Genomic DNA, 17,621 nt, shown 5'->3' with positions numbered 1-17,621 from the left:
GCTCTGTCGTATTTTCTAATCATTTATTTAGCTTTCTCACGGAAAAAGTACTATATATGTATTATAAACGGTGACTGCAATACTGATGCCTTAACCCTTAACGGTTAACACCTCAGCCATTTTTATTTCCTTTTTATATTTTATTTACGTTAATAACATTTACGCATTGCAATATTTTTTATGAAATAAATTCTCTGGATGTGTTCATTCTCACGGGATTAACATCCATTTTCTACTTACACTTAATTATTTATAAAGTATCTAAATATTTCTCTAAAGTCTTCTGTTATTTCAACTTTTAGCATGCATTTTGATTCTTTCCATTTAGAATGTACTTATTCCAGCTTTCTCGTTTTACAATCATGCCGATTGACTAAAAGAATGCAAGTACGTGAACAAAATTATTATCATGGCTTTTACGAGATTGCAAAAATATACAAAAAGACTATTCTGAGAAATCGGTGATAAATGTCATGGGGTACCATTGAGATATCAACCTCGATAAATAATTAAACTTCTTTGTGTTCTTGGTGTAGTTTCTAAGAAAGAGAAAATGGATTAATGGATTTATCAATTAATTATTCAAGTTACATTTAGTTTCAAAGTATTATAAGGACGAAATTTGTGAAAGACTTTTCGGAAGGAAAAATGCCCCCCCCCCCCCAGGAACAAGGCATACAATCACTATAAAGACGAGTGAAATACAAATTTAGATCCTGGAAAACTATGAACGAGATTTCTAGTGTTGAACAAAAGTTATGCCGAAACATTAATGTTTAAAACTTTCTCAGTAGAAAGAACGGATAATCTCTGGTTCCAGTCCTGCCTTAGGTTCCAGTCCCGCCTCAGATTTTCGTGTTGTTTTTGACATTTACGTTATCTTTCTTTTTTTAAAAGTGGTATAATAATTTGTCTGAAGTTGAGCTATGTCGTAATGATCGGTATGATATTCTAGGTGACAACAAATTTAAACATAATTATTTCCATCAAAATATACCAAAGAATTACAAAGCCCCATGGCAATGGAAATACTAGATTTTCGATTTTAATCCTTTTATAACCAATGGGTTTGGACAACTTTTTATCTTCTATAGTAACTATTTGTCATTCTTGCAAAAGCTCCATGTATTTTCTGTTCAAACATATTTTTACACGTAATAAATTCTTGTAGAAGATAATCGATTGTTATCTTGATGTAAAATAAAACGTGTTTCATTTAAACGTAAAATAAAATACTTTCGTATGATAAGCATGCAAGGTGTTAAAAATATTAATAGAAACCTTGCGATTTGTACTTGCAGTAATACTTACTAAATTATATTACCTTTATGTGTAAGAATCACGCAATGAAAAGAACACTATTACACTTTTCATATTTCAATGTGTTTATTATACGGAAAAAGACTAACAAGCTGGATAAGACGCTATATAGGTTACAAATATTAACATGCAAAGTCGCCAGAGAAGTTATTATTTATATGAAAGACATTTTGCTGAGAAAATATGAATATTAATTCTCATTTCGATGTTTAAATAGATGAACAAACATTACGTGTGTAGTGCAGAAGTGTAAAAGTGTACGGTAAAAACATCAGGTAAAAACGTGAAGTGTCATGAGTTAAATCCTCAGCGAACCAAATATTTTACATGTATCATAAAAAACACTTTCTCCTGCAAAAATCGTGAGAACAAGTATCAAGTATTGTTTTAGATGTCCTCTTTGTGACAATTATGTTTGTAAATGCCTCGTTTGTTTTAATGGACAATACAAATTCTTAATAACCTGTTTATGCGTGCGTACTGATTCATTATGTTGCCTATCATCACTTAAAGGGAATCATTCTAATTGTTTTAAACTTTTTTTCTGACTTTTGAACAATTTTTATATCAATTGTTGGAACAAGATATACACTTTACTCTATCTTCTTATGTATTTATTATACGTTGAGACAAACTTAATTAGACATTGTTTGTGATAAATGCTGTTAATATGGTAAAATATAAGGACATGTCATTGTATACGCTGTGGTACATTAAACCTCAAATAAATATACTAGGTTAAAAGAGTTTAAACATGTCTTCAGTTGATGAGTGCAAGGTTGGTCGGAAGAATACCAAAATTTTATTGGTAAAGGCAAAAGTTATAAATGCATTATGATCCTGAATTCTTTACTAAATTTAATGTATCTCTAGAATCAGTTTCACTCAGAAAATCGTTACTTAACTTTAAATTCGACTGATAATATATTTTAGTGCGGTGATACTTCAACCATATTTAGATTAAATTCATTTTTAAATGTGCATAAACTAATGTAGCGTATTATTTGTGCCAATTATTTCAGAAAATATTTCCCGCAGTGTTATCATTCCTCAGTAATTCAAAATTAATGTGTTGTTCTTGTTCGTGTTTCTTTCCTTCCTTCTTTTTTTTTTGGAAGGCGGATGCAGACTTTTCCAACAAATTACTTATGGTGATAGTAATTTTAAAAGGAAAATTACGATAACGGAGCTTTATAAACAAATGCTTGCTAAAATGTAAATTAGTACACGATCTTGGAAATATCTTTGTATAACAAAATACAAATGCATGTGCAACATTAAAATGGTTCAACTACGCATATGTGTTTTACATTTATATATCTGATCGATAAAGATCAAATATTTCAAATATTCTGGACATATTCTGGCTGATATATGAATGAAATAATTCATCTATAACATATTGAATTGCAAATTAAATATACATATTTAAGGAATTTTTCGTTTTGATATCTCAAGGGAAATAATAACATCGAATCGTAATCATGACGCTACGAATCAACTCAATTTTGGTTTATCCTATCCGCAATTCTATATATTTTGAATGAGTTTTTATGCAATAATAAAACAAGACAGTTAGTCCCAAGGTAACGTGTCTTAACATTATAACCTTGTATAATATATTCAAAACCTGGATAATTTCGTCTGAAACACATAAAGAAGACAAATTATAATGCTAACAGTCATCATTCGTCAAAAGATTTCAATATTGTACAAACATGACAGATTACTACAATATAAATTAAGCGCTGACGAAAGTGAAACGAAAATTAATGAGAAAAACATTTTCAGCAATCCGCAATTGTCTTCCATCAAGTGCATCACTAATCTCTAAAGAAAACTGTTGTTTGTAAAGATGTAAAGTAGTATTGTCTCACAATTGATAGATTGTTTTCTCGGCAAAGGCTTTCATTATATGTTTGGCATTATTCTTTTTATAAAAATCGTTATTGACAATTCATTTTGAATATTGTTATGAATAAAAAGGAAAACGAAAGTGTACATGTTGTTTTTTACACCTTTACCAATAATTTCACTTTTCAAATATTTTAATTTAGAGAGACATACATACACACCCATGACATTTAAATTTGTTTTGAAAATATTTTCTGTTTTTAATGTCGTGTCTCGAGAAAAAATATATTAAAAGACATAACATCATGAATGTTAACATGAAAACATGTTTTAATTTCATTTCAACTTTTTCAATTAAATCAAGCATATAAAATAAGAAGAAAAAAGAATCACTAAAAGTTGCCGAAAACGGAACAAATTTAAAAAAAGGTTGTTGCTCGATTTGATTAAGCCTGTTTATTGAAGGTAGTGTTAGTGCAAAGCTGCCGTGCAGCACCCCCTCCCCCCCCACCCCCACCTCACACACAACCACACACACACGCACACACACACACACACACACACACACACACTTACCAGGCACCGCCTTAAGCAGAACATGAAATGATGAACTTTTGCATTTTGAAACATCCGTACATGTTGTAGATGTTTCAGTGAGTCATATGATTTATTCGTCGATACATTCACTCGTAAATAACGTTTAATAGAATCTATTTGATAAACTTCGATTCATCAATTAACATTTTTACGCTTTTACTTACAATTATCTTAATAAAAACGTAAACATTGCAAGGCTTAATCCTACATTCTCAATTGATTATGTTATCAATAAGATGTTTTATTTCACAAAAACAAGATAGAAACTTTATTAGATATTATAATAAAAAATATTTCTAAAACCTTTTATAATCGTCATTGCAAGATAAACAAATATTGAATGAGTTGGATACCTGTATATTTTTACAGTACCTTTATCATGACGAAAATGATATATATACTTTCAACTGAATCTAAAACTAGTATGATACAGCATCATTTGACATTGCATGATAAGATTAATTTTTAACTTTCTCCTAAAATTTGTGCCTGTGAAATTTTATTCACATTTTATAGCATTTGTATTATTCCATATCCAGAGATTGCAATATAATTGTATAAATGTAATATCTAAACGAACTTGCACGAATCTTTCAGAAAACATAATTGCTTTATAAGATAACTTTTGGAAATGTCAATCTTTATTTCGCATGTTTTGGGCATGTGAAAAACATTGCATTTGATTTTATAAGATTTCCGTACCATATTACACTTCATTGTCAGGCCGTACATATACCTCCAAAACAATCTTTAATAATTTTTGTTTCTTCTGTACAAAATGTTCAAGGATTTTAATAATTCTATTCATTACTCAATCAAACCTTATAGAAGATTTCGACATATGTTTTCAATTCATCAAGATTAGCATCAAACAACATATTTAAACAACATTTCAACGAGATTTTTTGAATGTCTGCTTATCGATTGATAAGAAACATTGGTTATCGTTCAGTAATTATTTCTCTTTCTTGAGATTAAAAGCTATATAATTGATTTAATTAATTATGATTCTTCTGTAATGAAAGGAAAGAAAGGGACAAATGTGTTCTATACAGACTAATATGTTATGTTGATGATTTCTGCTTTGACTTATTCTACTTTATCTGAATTATCAAATAACAAACAAATGAGAAAACTCTTATGTGTATGTAGCTTTGATAAAGAACAACGAATTTACTTATTATTTACATTTTATTTAAAACTTTTTTTGATTGCATGACGGATTGACAAACAATGAAATAATTGCTTAAGAAAGTTAAATGCGGATTAAAACTGTATGTTCCACTTTAAATCAACAAGCCTGACTTCACTTGCAAAAAATGCATTTATGTATTTAAATATAATCCATATAATCATAAACGCATCTGCGTTCATTGACATCATTCTATTTCAGGATATACGTGAACAGTAAATTTTCTTCCAGGTCATGATCATTATATAGCTATACATTAACGCTGTTATAAAGACACGGAATAGACACATTCCTCAATTTTAATACTCAAATTTAGAACTCAGTCATATTTCATATTGACAGTTACATTTTACTATTAGTTCGTGCTTTATGTGCAGGAATATAAAGTCTGGTCAAAGACCCTCCTCTTAGTTTATATGCACGTGAAACAGGATAAACTATATAAATATAAACATACTGGTAGAAAGACGTACACGTTATTTTCCAAAAAGATAATTCATCAAGTCAAAATATATATGCTGAAGCTTTACAAATCTTTTTATCACAACAATTATTCTAATAATAATTTAAAGTCCTAAAACTCCATCATTTGATACGTGTGTATGCCTACAGGCGTATCATAGCGTAGCATGGAACTTCAACAAGTTTAAGTTAAAATTCCTTTCATGTAAATTACTTATTCTTACTTGTAAGTAAAAATCCATTTATGTAAATGACAATTCTTACATTTAAAGAGGTGCAAATCAAACTTCTGGGCTTCTAAAGTTAAGCAATTGTTACAAGAAACAGGATTTAATGATGTTTGGTTATTTCCTGAATCTGTCAATGTTAATAGTTTTGTTCCAATACTTAGAACAAGACTTATAGATATCATTTCTATATCAGTAACTGGAAACAATATGTAAATAATCATAATCACTCCTTTTGTTTAAAGAATTATAAAAGAAAAATTGAATTATCAAATTATTTAAATGAAATGTTTTGCACAAAATTGAGAAATACAATAGCTAAACTAAGATTGTCTTTGCACCGTTTGAATATAGAGACTGGCAGACATAGAAACATTGTGAGATCGGAAAGAAACTGTACATTTTGCAACCACCTAAACGACATAAACGACGAAGATGAATACCATTTTGTTTTAATTTGTCCTACTTATTCAGATTTAAGAAAATTGTATATACCACGTTATTACTATAGGCATCCAAGTATGGTTAAATTTATTGATCTGTTAAATACATGTAATAAAAATAGTTTGAATAGATTAGCAATATTTTGTAATAAAGCATTTAGTATTAGAAATGAAAATATGAATAATGTATATGACTAGTATAATTATGATAATATCAAATGTTAAATTAATATGTTTGTATTTTCATTCTCGCTCTATTTAATGTACGCTGTATATTTGTGTAATGACGAGGAAATGTTATGTTCAGGTCATATTGAATAATAAAATCTGTTCTGTTCTGTTTTGTTCTGTTCTGTTATATCTTTTGATATTTCAAAAATATTTAACAATGTATACATTGCCCTGAGTCTTTGCACCTTAGACATTTAAAGCAAAACAATGGTAATCCCAGATAATTGAAGTCACCAACAATTTCCAACCGTTAATCATTATAAACGAAATGCTCAATTCTTTTTACTGGCCCGCGTTTCCTATAAACAACAATTTTGGTTTTTGCAATGTTTACCGAAATCTTGCATTTAAAAACAACAAATTCTCTATTTATTTCATGCTATTTTGTTATGCCCCTTGTGAAAATATTGCATCTGGTGTTCACTCAGTGTAATATAATTCGACCGCTCAGTCATATAACAAAATGCGCATAATTAAAAATATCCAAATTTCATCTAGCTAAATTAAAAGTTTTTTAACAAAATTAATTTATCTTTCTCAATGAATAACATTAATTGGTTTTTTATTAATTATCTTTTATTTCGATTTTCCTTTTCCCATTCCAAAAGCGTTGACATCGACCATCAACAATTCTACATGTTATCACACGTCCATAACATTGTTTTATCTTGAATTTTAAAAGAGTAAAGTATAAAAAAATAAATAATAAAAAACAAAACAAAACACGTATATATTAAATACACGACTAGTCTACAACATCTCCTAGCAATATGTTTTGAAGATTTTATAGAAACTGGGACTTAAAATACCTTTTTTATTTTTATGTCTTATGTTTTAATTTCAAAAAAATACGTTTTTTGCTTAACATAGGGATTCTGTTTTTTTTTTTTTTTTTTTTTTTTTTTTTTTTTAAAGAATTAAGATAAAGGAACAATTCTGTGATTGTTATTTCATGAAATTGAGAGTGAAAGGAAGGGAAATAATCTAAGTGATATTATCGATTATCACAGATTGAATCTCTTCACGCACCGGACTCGTTTTTGTGCAGTCAACATGTCCGAGTAAATCTCGTATTCAAGTCATTGTGCATGCAGTATTTAAGCCATACTCACTTTAAGTTTATATATAGTTATGTGGTATTTGGTCTATATTTTGGAATATTTGGGCAATATTTGGGTATACTTGGGTATTTCGTGCCGCCCTTCATAAACTCATAAACTGAACCAAGGGTACCATGTAACAATGAAAGCTGAAATGATACTTGGCTCCTTGCCATTGGTTCTTGTTGCTGGGTAGTGTGGAGGTTGCGTTCATTGAACGCCGCCTTTCCTTGTTGGTTTTGTTTATAATATTTCAGCAAGAAGAGCTCTATCTTTGTTGTCAACAGAAATGTTTTACTATCCATTAGAAATAAGCAGATGACGCTTATTATCAAAACACGTTGATTATGTTCTCTACTGTAGCAGTGGTAATTTAAAAATAAAATAAATATTTCTTCGGTTGAGGGGTACAATTTTAATTAAGATTATTTGGGTGTTTTCCGCCTAAATTTTCAATAATTGTTTAAAGTACTAGCATGTCTGGTAAGAGCCAGTTCTAGACACATTTATCAGAGAGAGACTTTTTGCAGATAACAGACCATGACTTGAAAACATGTATGCTCCTATAACGACAAACAATCAGAACGAGAGTATTGTCTTTATTTACATCCAATGTCTGTTTAAGCTGTATGCTCTATACACTCATAGTGACATTTGCAAACACATTTCCTGTTTGAGTGTAATATGTATTAGTGTATATGATCTATTCCTAGAAAAAACCTCTGGCGTATTATGAGGACATTTTTCTTCAAACAGATTAATTTACAGATATAATTTTTGTTCAATAATTTTCAAACATAACTTATTATTAAAGCAATGTAAATGGACTTGACATACTTATTGAATTATATTATTTTTGCCATCCAAAGTAAGAAACAACAAACCTCCTGCGTTGTAAGCTTTACATCTGCCCCTCTGACATATTTGTCTGATAAATATGTCCCAGCACGTTTTAATATGTAATCGGGAAACCAGCCTATTCAACCATCATTCCTGAGTGTCCATGTATAATGGAAAGGACAGTTGCTTTCCCAATAAGACTGTATTTTTTGTTCATCATAACTGAATCCATCATCCTCAGAGTCATTTGGTTGTTGTTGTTGTTGTTTTGTTTTTTTCAACATGAAGAGTAAAAAAATTCCTTGTTAACCCTCCTCCATCCACAAAATCTTCGCCAACGAATTTCACGTTCAATATCTGGAAATAAGTAATCCATCGAAAGCATTAAAAACCGCAAAATTATGAACTCGGTTTGATTTAGTCTGGACATGAGGGATAATGAAAAAAAGCATTAAGATGCCTCTTACAGACTACCGGTAGACCGCCACTGAGGTCTTTAACAGCAGTTGTAAGAAACAAAAATCTAACAACATTTATGTTTTCCAGTTCTTCTTCTAAAGTGCATACCTCCACTGAAGATGGGTTTAAAATAAACAATAAAGATATTTAAATAATTACCCATAATAAGAAGGGGAATATCGTAATATATCTATATCACATTGTCACAATTCCCATGACAATGCCAAATTCTAAATTTCAAATTGCAATTTTTATGTCTTAATTTCGGAAACTTAACTTTGAACTTTTTAAAAACATATTCTTTTTGAAATTGCATTGAATTATAAACAATGAATATTATATTAAAAGTATCTAAAAGTATCTACGACTTTCCAAAGAAATATATATAAAAAATAAAGGTAAAAATAACTTAACAAAGTTTTACGTTTTCCGTTAAAGGTATAAGAAGTTTGTACTTTGGCGGACTATTAGAAAAACATTGTATGTCACGGGTCATGTGTGTTGTTGATTAAGCACAGAATATTTATCTACTTACACTTTATTCAATGTGTTATGAAAATCAAAGGTTCCTATAATATGTATTGTTACATGATCTATTTTTATTTTGTATAAGCAAAACGGATAGTTTTGACAAATGTACAGTTGTCCAATAGAGTCAGTATTGTTCTAAGCAATGTATTAAGACCTTTTTATTTCACACTACCATTTTAAAACATTTTGACAGAACTTTGTTACTTCCAATACAGTAAGGAATTTATTTGATTTTTCAGCTACATCGGGTAAGATATGAAATGTATCAAATTATCAAACATGTATATTATATTGATTTAATTTAACGATAGTTTAACAATAACATGTTTCTCCTTAGAACTGAATAGAGTTAAACAGATTAGAAAACAACAACACCACAGAAACAGTTGCATAGTGTGCGCTAAGTAATATCAAGTAGTAAGCAGTCAGAAATGTAATATTAACTGCAATACTATTTTCGCAAAGGGAGGATATAATGCATTATATTTGCCAATATTAACAGTCTTATTGTCGGCCTTACATTCGGACCGAGGAGAGATGCATTTTACGTAGTGTTATAATTCTTTGCTCTGACAATTTAATGTTGATGGCTGAAAACGTAAAAGTGAGTTTATGTTTAAAAAATATTTAATACAATATGGAGGAAAATCGATTTTGCTTTACTTAGATATAATGAGGAGTAATTGGCGTCCGCGCCGAAGCGCGGCGCCCTTATGGAATGAAATCAGATTTTGTGAAAGGGCGACAGCAACTTCTCGAGCCTTTTAGTCGGTCGTAATAAAAGCCGATAACTCCGATCGGTATGAGGGTGCTTGATTATTAATTAAGAATGAAATGTCGCGATATGTTACAATGAATTTTCGCAATGCAAACATTTTCAAATGAAATAACCTTTTCCGTCAATAAATCGCGCTCTTCGGGGTTTTTTATTTATCATTTTGTAGTACACAGTCGGTTATCATGGTATGTTATTGTTGTACATGTATCCTAGAATGATCAGTTGATGACCTAAATATTCCAAAAACCGATTTATAGATATATCTATTTATCTTTCCTATCGGTTAATACCGGTCTCTCCCGGTCTATTTTGACCAGGATTTACTAGTGATCGGCGAATAGTACCACACGTTTATTGTCCGGTCTCTCCCGGTTTTGGAGAAGATGTTTGATATCGTTACAATTAGAAAAAAAAACAACAATAGCATGTTTCATTTTATCTATATGAGACAAAAACAATAAATATGTACACGGATTTATATGTAATATAAATCCGTGATATGTACAATAATTGAGAAAAAGGTACATTATTTATGGTATTAAAATGACATTATCAACTTTGAAACATTTTATTTAATTTGTTATCCGTGTTTAGTAAAGATGCCGAGGAATTATTCAAAGTTACAAATTAGATTTTATGAATTATTCAATTGAATGATAATTTAAAAAATGATAAAGAAAATTACAAATTTACATGTACATGGTTTAAGAATGAACAATATTATATATTGAAAGATAAACCATAATTTACTGACTTTTTCCAGTTAAGCTTTGACTTATAATCGTCGGTCAATATGACAATTGATTTCTTAAAATTTATTTTACAATTTTAATAAAAAAAGAGAAGTAAAAACTCAGTATTAAAATAGCACATTAAACACAAAAAAGAAAAGAAAACAATATCCATAAAATTTGTATTTTTTTAAATTAAAATTGATAGATATTACAATTATTGTATAATAAACAATAACCAGTGTCATATTTTTACTAACTTAAAGTGTGAACAGATACCTTAAGAGGGGGTCTTCGCTAATAGCGATAACATAATAAGGGACAATTACAAAGGTGTGGTACGTGTTGATCATGCGTTACACATATGGATTATAAATGATTGCATACATGTATATCCGTTGCTATTAATAACCACGATCATAAAGAAATAACAAGTAATATTCTAATCTCTAGCATGCCAATCAAAGTTCATAATGAACAATGTCTTTTGTCCGCTCATTCATAAGTGATATACATTTCTGGTAGTTTATAACAATATTTTGTCATCATATGTGTACTAGTTCATCTTCACTTGCTGCATTTCTTGCTTGGACGCGCTTTGATGTTTTGCATCAATGCTGTTCTTGTATCATATTATAATATAATAAAAACAAGGTATTCAACTTTCGCAGGGCACGCAAAGCCTGGCTAAGGAGGTCGAAGCCTTGCGTTTCATACACACTTTCTGCTAAAATGATCACTATATGGATAATTTGATCTCAAAAGTAAAATATTTCTGTTACATTAATAATTCCTTTGGCATCTCTAAAAGCGAAAACAAAACGCGCAATTTCTAAATTTTACTTAATGACAATCAATAGTATAATCTAGAAAATAAAGTAACCTATCTTTGTCTTTTTTCTAATCTCTCAGAATTACAAACAGTATGATGTTCGTGACAAAGGCAAATAAATGACGAAATAGATAGATATACGATAGATCATTATGTAACCAATATGTAGATCGATAAATAACAAAATTAGAAAATTAGATTTTCGATTTTTATGTTTAACGCGTGTACAAAGTTTTCTGAATGCTTTTTAATGGATATTAACCAATGTGATTAGTCCTTTCTTTTTGAAGCATCAATCATCTATGCCAACTGATTTCCGCAATAAGATATCAGTTTTTATGTTGTAGTCAGTTCACTCACAAAAAAACAAATTATTCCAAAAAGTAGTTTCTGTAATCTAAGCAAACCAATGAAGTTGTTTAGAAGCATGATTTCGATAACAGAAAATGCTATTTGTTTTACAATACTATAGTTACAGATTAATTGGAAATCATTTTGTATAACAATACATTGATGCACATGAAGCATTTGTTGCATGGTACATCAAAGTCAATATATGTACATTGTATAACTAATACAATTACATGTCTGAACGAATCGTATTGGCTGCAATATTTAGCATCTTACAATCTATTATATGGCTAAACTTCTTAAGATAATTTTTATCTAATTAAATATATTGCAACCGTCGTTTGAAATAACTTTTCTTTTATATCAATCATTAATCTCTATGTTTAAAGATCAATAAAGACTTAATATCCAATGTTTCAAACGCTTTGGCTGATATATGAATGAAATAATTTTTAGTAATCTAACCATATTGAATTGCAAAATGAATATAAGTATTAACGGAATATGTCTGTGTGCTTTCTCAAGGGAAATTATCAATCTAACGCGCAATCATGATTCCATTAATCAACACAAATTTGTTTTATCAAATCCGCTTTTCTAGATATTTTGAATAATTGTTGTTATAATAATAACCATTCCCATGGTAATATATCTAAATATTATACAAAGAAATCTTGTATAATAAATTAAAAACCTACATAATTTCGTCAAAAACATACAAAAAAGACAAATTATCATTCTAACAGTTAACATTTGTCATTGTACAAAAGACAGATTACAAGAATATAAATAAGGTGCTGACGAAAGTCAAACGAAATAAGAAAAACATTAATTATAGTCATTCATCAGATTTATCGCTAATTTCCAAGGAAAATTGATGTTTGTATATGTGTGAATTAGTTTTGTCTCAGAAATAATGTATTGTTTTCACAGTAGAAGCTTTTTATTACATGTGTTGCATCATTCATTTCATAAAATCGTTCAATCAATTCTTATGAAGAAAATGTACGCCAAACGATTACTTCTTACATTGTATCTATTAAAACAGTTGTCATAAAACCTGATATAAGTAACAATTGTTCTTTTTAATTTCACTTTGCAAAATAAACGCTTCAAAATTAGAGAAACAATCATTTATATTCTGATACAAAATATGAAATAAGTAATAACACGCCATCCCTGTTCATAATTCCCCACTGCTTAGAACAGAAGGACGTAAGAACGCATTTATGAACTTTTAAATGTTTTCTATTTAATAAGCCTATGTAGACAGAAATATACATTTAAGAAGACATTGAATCATAAAGGATTCCATAAAAAATCAACTTTATTTTTCGATAAATTCAAATGAATAAAAAAACGGAATCCCTACAGAAAACCCGCTAGCACCGGCTTAACCAAAACCAAATATTTACATAGATATATTTTTGCAAAAAGTACATGTCGCTTGATTGTGAACAAAATTGTGTACTTTCATTTTAAACTTTCTACGAATATGTCTACAAGAGCTTCACTCCAAACATAACATTTAAAATTCTGTCTAGTTGAATAAATCATACCGTGACATTTCTAATGTTTGTTGATACCTACGCCAGACTTTTTTCATTTTAGAACACTTAAAGGATGACATTCTGCTACCGGGCGAATCTCTTCGGTAATCGCTAATTTGTCTTACAATTTTATCTCGACAACGACGTTATCGCGACAGATAAAGTGCTATTTTCATTTTCATATTTTTTTTTCAAAACCTTTGCTTAGTTTTAATGTAATATAACATATTGTTTATTATCACTTTTTCACAAGAAAATGATAATAATCACAGTGTGTATTATCTCACAATAGTTCATCTGAAATATATGAAGTATTGCAATCAGGACACAGAGTTTCAATGTTTTCTGGTATGTTGCTCTACTTTATAATAACACCGATGGCAATCAGGTGTTCATACATTACAAGAATAATGTCGGATAAGTATAACTATATTCACACACTGAAACAAGTTTGTCTTAAGTAAAACTATTAACGATTATCAAGACAGGTGTAACACAACAACACTAAGAAAAAGGGTCGATCGTGAATACATGATAGGTATCTGAGGTCTTCTTACATAAGGAAGAAATGAATTACGGAAATACGCCCTTTCAGTGTGTGAGTTATTCCAAATAAAACAAATTTATCAAAATAGAAAGTAAATTCTAATTGTTAAAAACGTGTTTAATTTACACTTATCTATTACATGTTCATCGATATTCAAACCAAACTTGCAGACTTAGAAGTCCAGTTTCTTATCCAAACAAGCGTGTAAGTGTTTAAAAACAATTGCTTATCCATGAGACCACAACGTCAGTTTTCGTATGCATTTTTACTCTAAATTGATTATAGCATCGCCTTAGTGACGAACTAATAAAAAAAGTATAAATTTATTGACAAAAAATCAAACATTCATATAATATTTTGAATATACGTTATCTAAAAATAATGAATAAGTTGTGTATACAACGAAAAGTTTCCGCTGAGGATTGAACTCAGGACCTTCCGCGTGTTAAGCGGATGTGATAACCACTACACCACGGAAACAGTTGACTAGTTTACTTTACATTTGATATTCGATCTTCTGTAATATCAGTTCTTTATCTTTAATACAATGTAATAGTGAATTTACATGCAAAAAAACACCCGCAAAACTTTACACGAGTTGCCAATATCAGGAGACAGTACACCATTGAAACAGTCGCCTAATGCTGCTGTGCATTGATTTGTTTATCGCTCTTTTTAAAGATTTTTAGCTATGTTATATACTTAAAGACAATGAAAACGCACGATCCGGATAATTGCATTTTAACAAGAAAAATATATTTATTTTAAAAAAATTTTCACCGTTTCATAAAACGAATGCATTCCCGGTCATTTTGATACCAAAGGTATGAAAAATGATTGCATTTTAATGAAGTTATTGCATAATAAAGACAGTACCCGAAAAATCAAAAGAAACACTTTTGGCTAATTTTGATAAGATCACAACAGAAAACAGATTGAACCAATTCATGGTTACTTTATGAAATGAATTTTTTTTAAACTGTTAATTATCAACATGTTTTTCACACCTTTCTAGAAATGTTAGAGACAAATAAGCAATTGAAATCTTTATGAAAATGAATATTAAACTATGCCAATGGTCAGTTTTAGAAAGGTCAGTTTTAGAAATAATAAAAGCTCACATGGATATATACACACTTTTCCTCTATAAAGGGTGCTAAATTTCAAACACTACTGAAGACTTGCTAGCAAATTTTATGCAATGGTTCTACAAAGAAATAACCGCTGGGTCGATTTAGCACAGATTCAGTCTGGTTAATCTTGCAAAGCGCCAACCGTTTTGATGTTCTTTGGTCTACAATTTCTCGGCTTCACCAGCGTTTTCGCACAACACTACAGGCCGCCGAATGGCGTCAGATTCCACAGGCGGCTATCCGCACTGTAAGGTCCATGGACGACAATGTACATCTGTAAGAGACGCTGATGGAGGACATTGTCGTTTCTAAATATTTCGACGGTGACATTACGAATACACATTTATGAGTGACTTTGTTTTGGATTTTCATTTTGGTTTTTGCCTTTGTTAAGTTTGAATTACTGTGACGAAAAAGTGTGATTTTGGGATTTTCACCTTAGGTTCTTCGATTTACTGGTGTACATTTGATTTTAATCATTTTGAATTATTTTCAGTTGTTAAGTTTGCGTTTTTGTATTAAAGTTATGATATATATCTAATGGAGTCGTTAGTGTTTTGCTTTTATGTAATAAAATGCATATTGTGCGAGCGTGCGTTTTCATTGTCCTTAAGTATATTTAGGATACATAGCAGTAAAATATAGCATACTTAAATTCAAAATTGTAAAGGGAAAACGATATTTGTGCAATGTTATATTTTCGACAATAACAGCTTTCACAAAGCGTGGATACAATGCAATGCATATGCCAATAATCACAGTTTATTGTCCACCTTTTACCCGTCTGTTCTTTTTTGAGAGTATTTTAAACCCACTTTTATAAACAGTAAAGTTAGGGACTGAGGATACCTGACTTTTATACGTTAAATGTGAAAATTGTTTGGAAATTGATATTTGTTTTACAATTCCTTAAGCGATTTAGCTTTATCCAAATATACCACGTAATAAAAACAGTGTAAGTTTAGTAATTTTAATCAAGTCTGTTAATGGGAGATAACTAAAACTTCAACATGGCTATAATCAAGGTCTCTCAATATGAATAATATATATAATAAAACAAATTATAGAATAGTGAGCTCGGTCTAAAACTTCAACATGGCTAACGACCAAAATATTGGCTTAAAGCAGAAATAAAGATATTTAATATAATCAAGTTCTCTCAATATACATTCAACGATCGTTTACCAAAATAAATATTGCTTGATCAAGATAAAAATATCAATAACAGTACTTGCAATAAACTTAAAGCCGCCTGAAAAGGATGATGTTTTATTCATAAGGCCAAGGCAAAAGTGTTTATTTATTGACATCGTTCCATTTTCTATTAAATTTGACCAAGAATATAGACGTGTAAACATATATATATTTCATGTGTAAAATTTGTAAAATGTAGTGGGTAGTCACTAGAAAGCGTAAAGTTTATGTGAAATAAATTAGTTCGTTCGTTCGTATATACATTTCATGCTTAAAATTTGTAAAAGTTTCTTTACTGATTTCATTGTTGCTAGACTTGGACATTTACACATGTAAGGCACTTGCTACTGGGTGCCATTCTGTCCTGGAAACAATACTTCAATTATAATTTTATTTTATGGCAAATGGAATTTTTCTTCTGTTTACACTCAAAATTAAATGAAAATAAAGCAACAATTTTGCATAAAGCATATTTTTTATTGTCATGTGAGCAATATCCTGGCTAGAAAGATGAAGTATCATTTGATGTTATAGTTTATCTTACTACTATAATTGTGCCCATGAAATTTTCTTCATATTTTATGGTATTTTATACCAGTCTATAATCAGGAAATTCATTGTAAATGTAATATCAAAAATAGCTTGCACGAATCTTTCGAAAGTGCCATAACTTCAAAAGATACCTTTGGGAAAATGTCAATCTTTATTGCGCATGTTTTGGCATGTGAAAATATTTGTTTTATTATTTTTTCGTTCTTTATGCAAATGAATATAAATGGTCTGTAATGAATAAAAGTATTGCACATAACCAACGGCGGGATTCGAACCCGCGATCCCCGGCTTAGGAGGCTGGTGATCCATTAGATCACGGAAACGGTTTGTGTATTGGGAAATTGTTAAAGATACAAATTCTATATACATCATATACACATAACTTTTATGTATTTATAGAAATAATCTTAAAATGAAACGTTCCTATAATTGGTATAATTTTATAATCCATTTTCATTAAAACTAATTATGAAAGTAAAAAAGATGTTTCCGCTGAGGATTGAACTCACGACCTTCCGCGTGTTAAGCGGATGTGATAATCACTACACCACGGAAACAATTACGTATTGACGTAATTTATTTTATTTTATATTAATGTTGCATAGCGTACCTTAATAAACATAAAATGCTTTAAATTTATCAAATTATCAAACATTTATATCCTTTCAACGATCAAAGCGTAATTAAGAAACTGCGA

At 29.7% G+C, this 17,621-nt stretch overlaps 2 non-coding genes across 2 annotated transcripts; both read right to left on the bottom strand.

The window, feature by feature from the left end:
• Positions 1–14,452: 14,452 nt before the first annotated feature.
• Trnav-aac (transfer RNA valine (anticodon AAC)) lies at positions 14,453–14,525 on the bottom strand. The gene has a single exon. It is a non-coding gene; the product is annotated as a tRNA-Val (tRNA).
• Positions 14,526–17,408: 2,883 nt separating this feature from the next.
• Trnav-aac (transfer RNA valine (anticodon AAC)) lies at positions 17,409–17,481 on the bottom strand. Its single transcript has one exon. It is a non-coding gene; the product is annotated as a tRNA-Val (tRNA).
• Positions 17,482–17,621: the final 140 nt, after the last annotated feature.

The sequence above is a fragment of the Ruditapes philippinarum genome, unplaced genomic scaffold, assembly GCF_026571515.1.
Source record: "Ruditapes philippinarum isolate M1 unplaced genomic scaffold, ASM2657151v2 ctg5105_1_1_1_1, whole genome shotgun sequence".
Classification (NCBI taxonomy): domain Eukaryota; kingdom Metazoa; phylum Mollusca; class Bivalvia; order Venerida; family Veneridae; genus Ruditapes; species Ruditapes philippinarum.
This window is presented reverse-complemented; position numbering and strand designations above follow the sequence as displayed.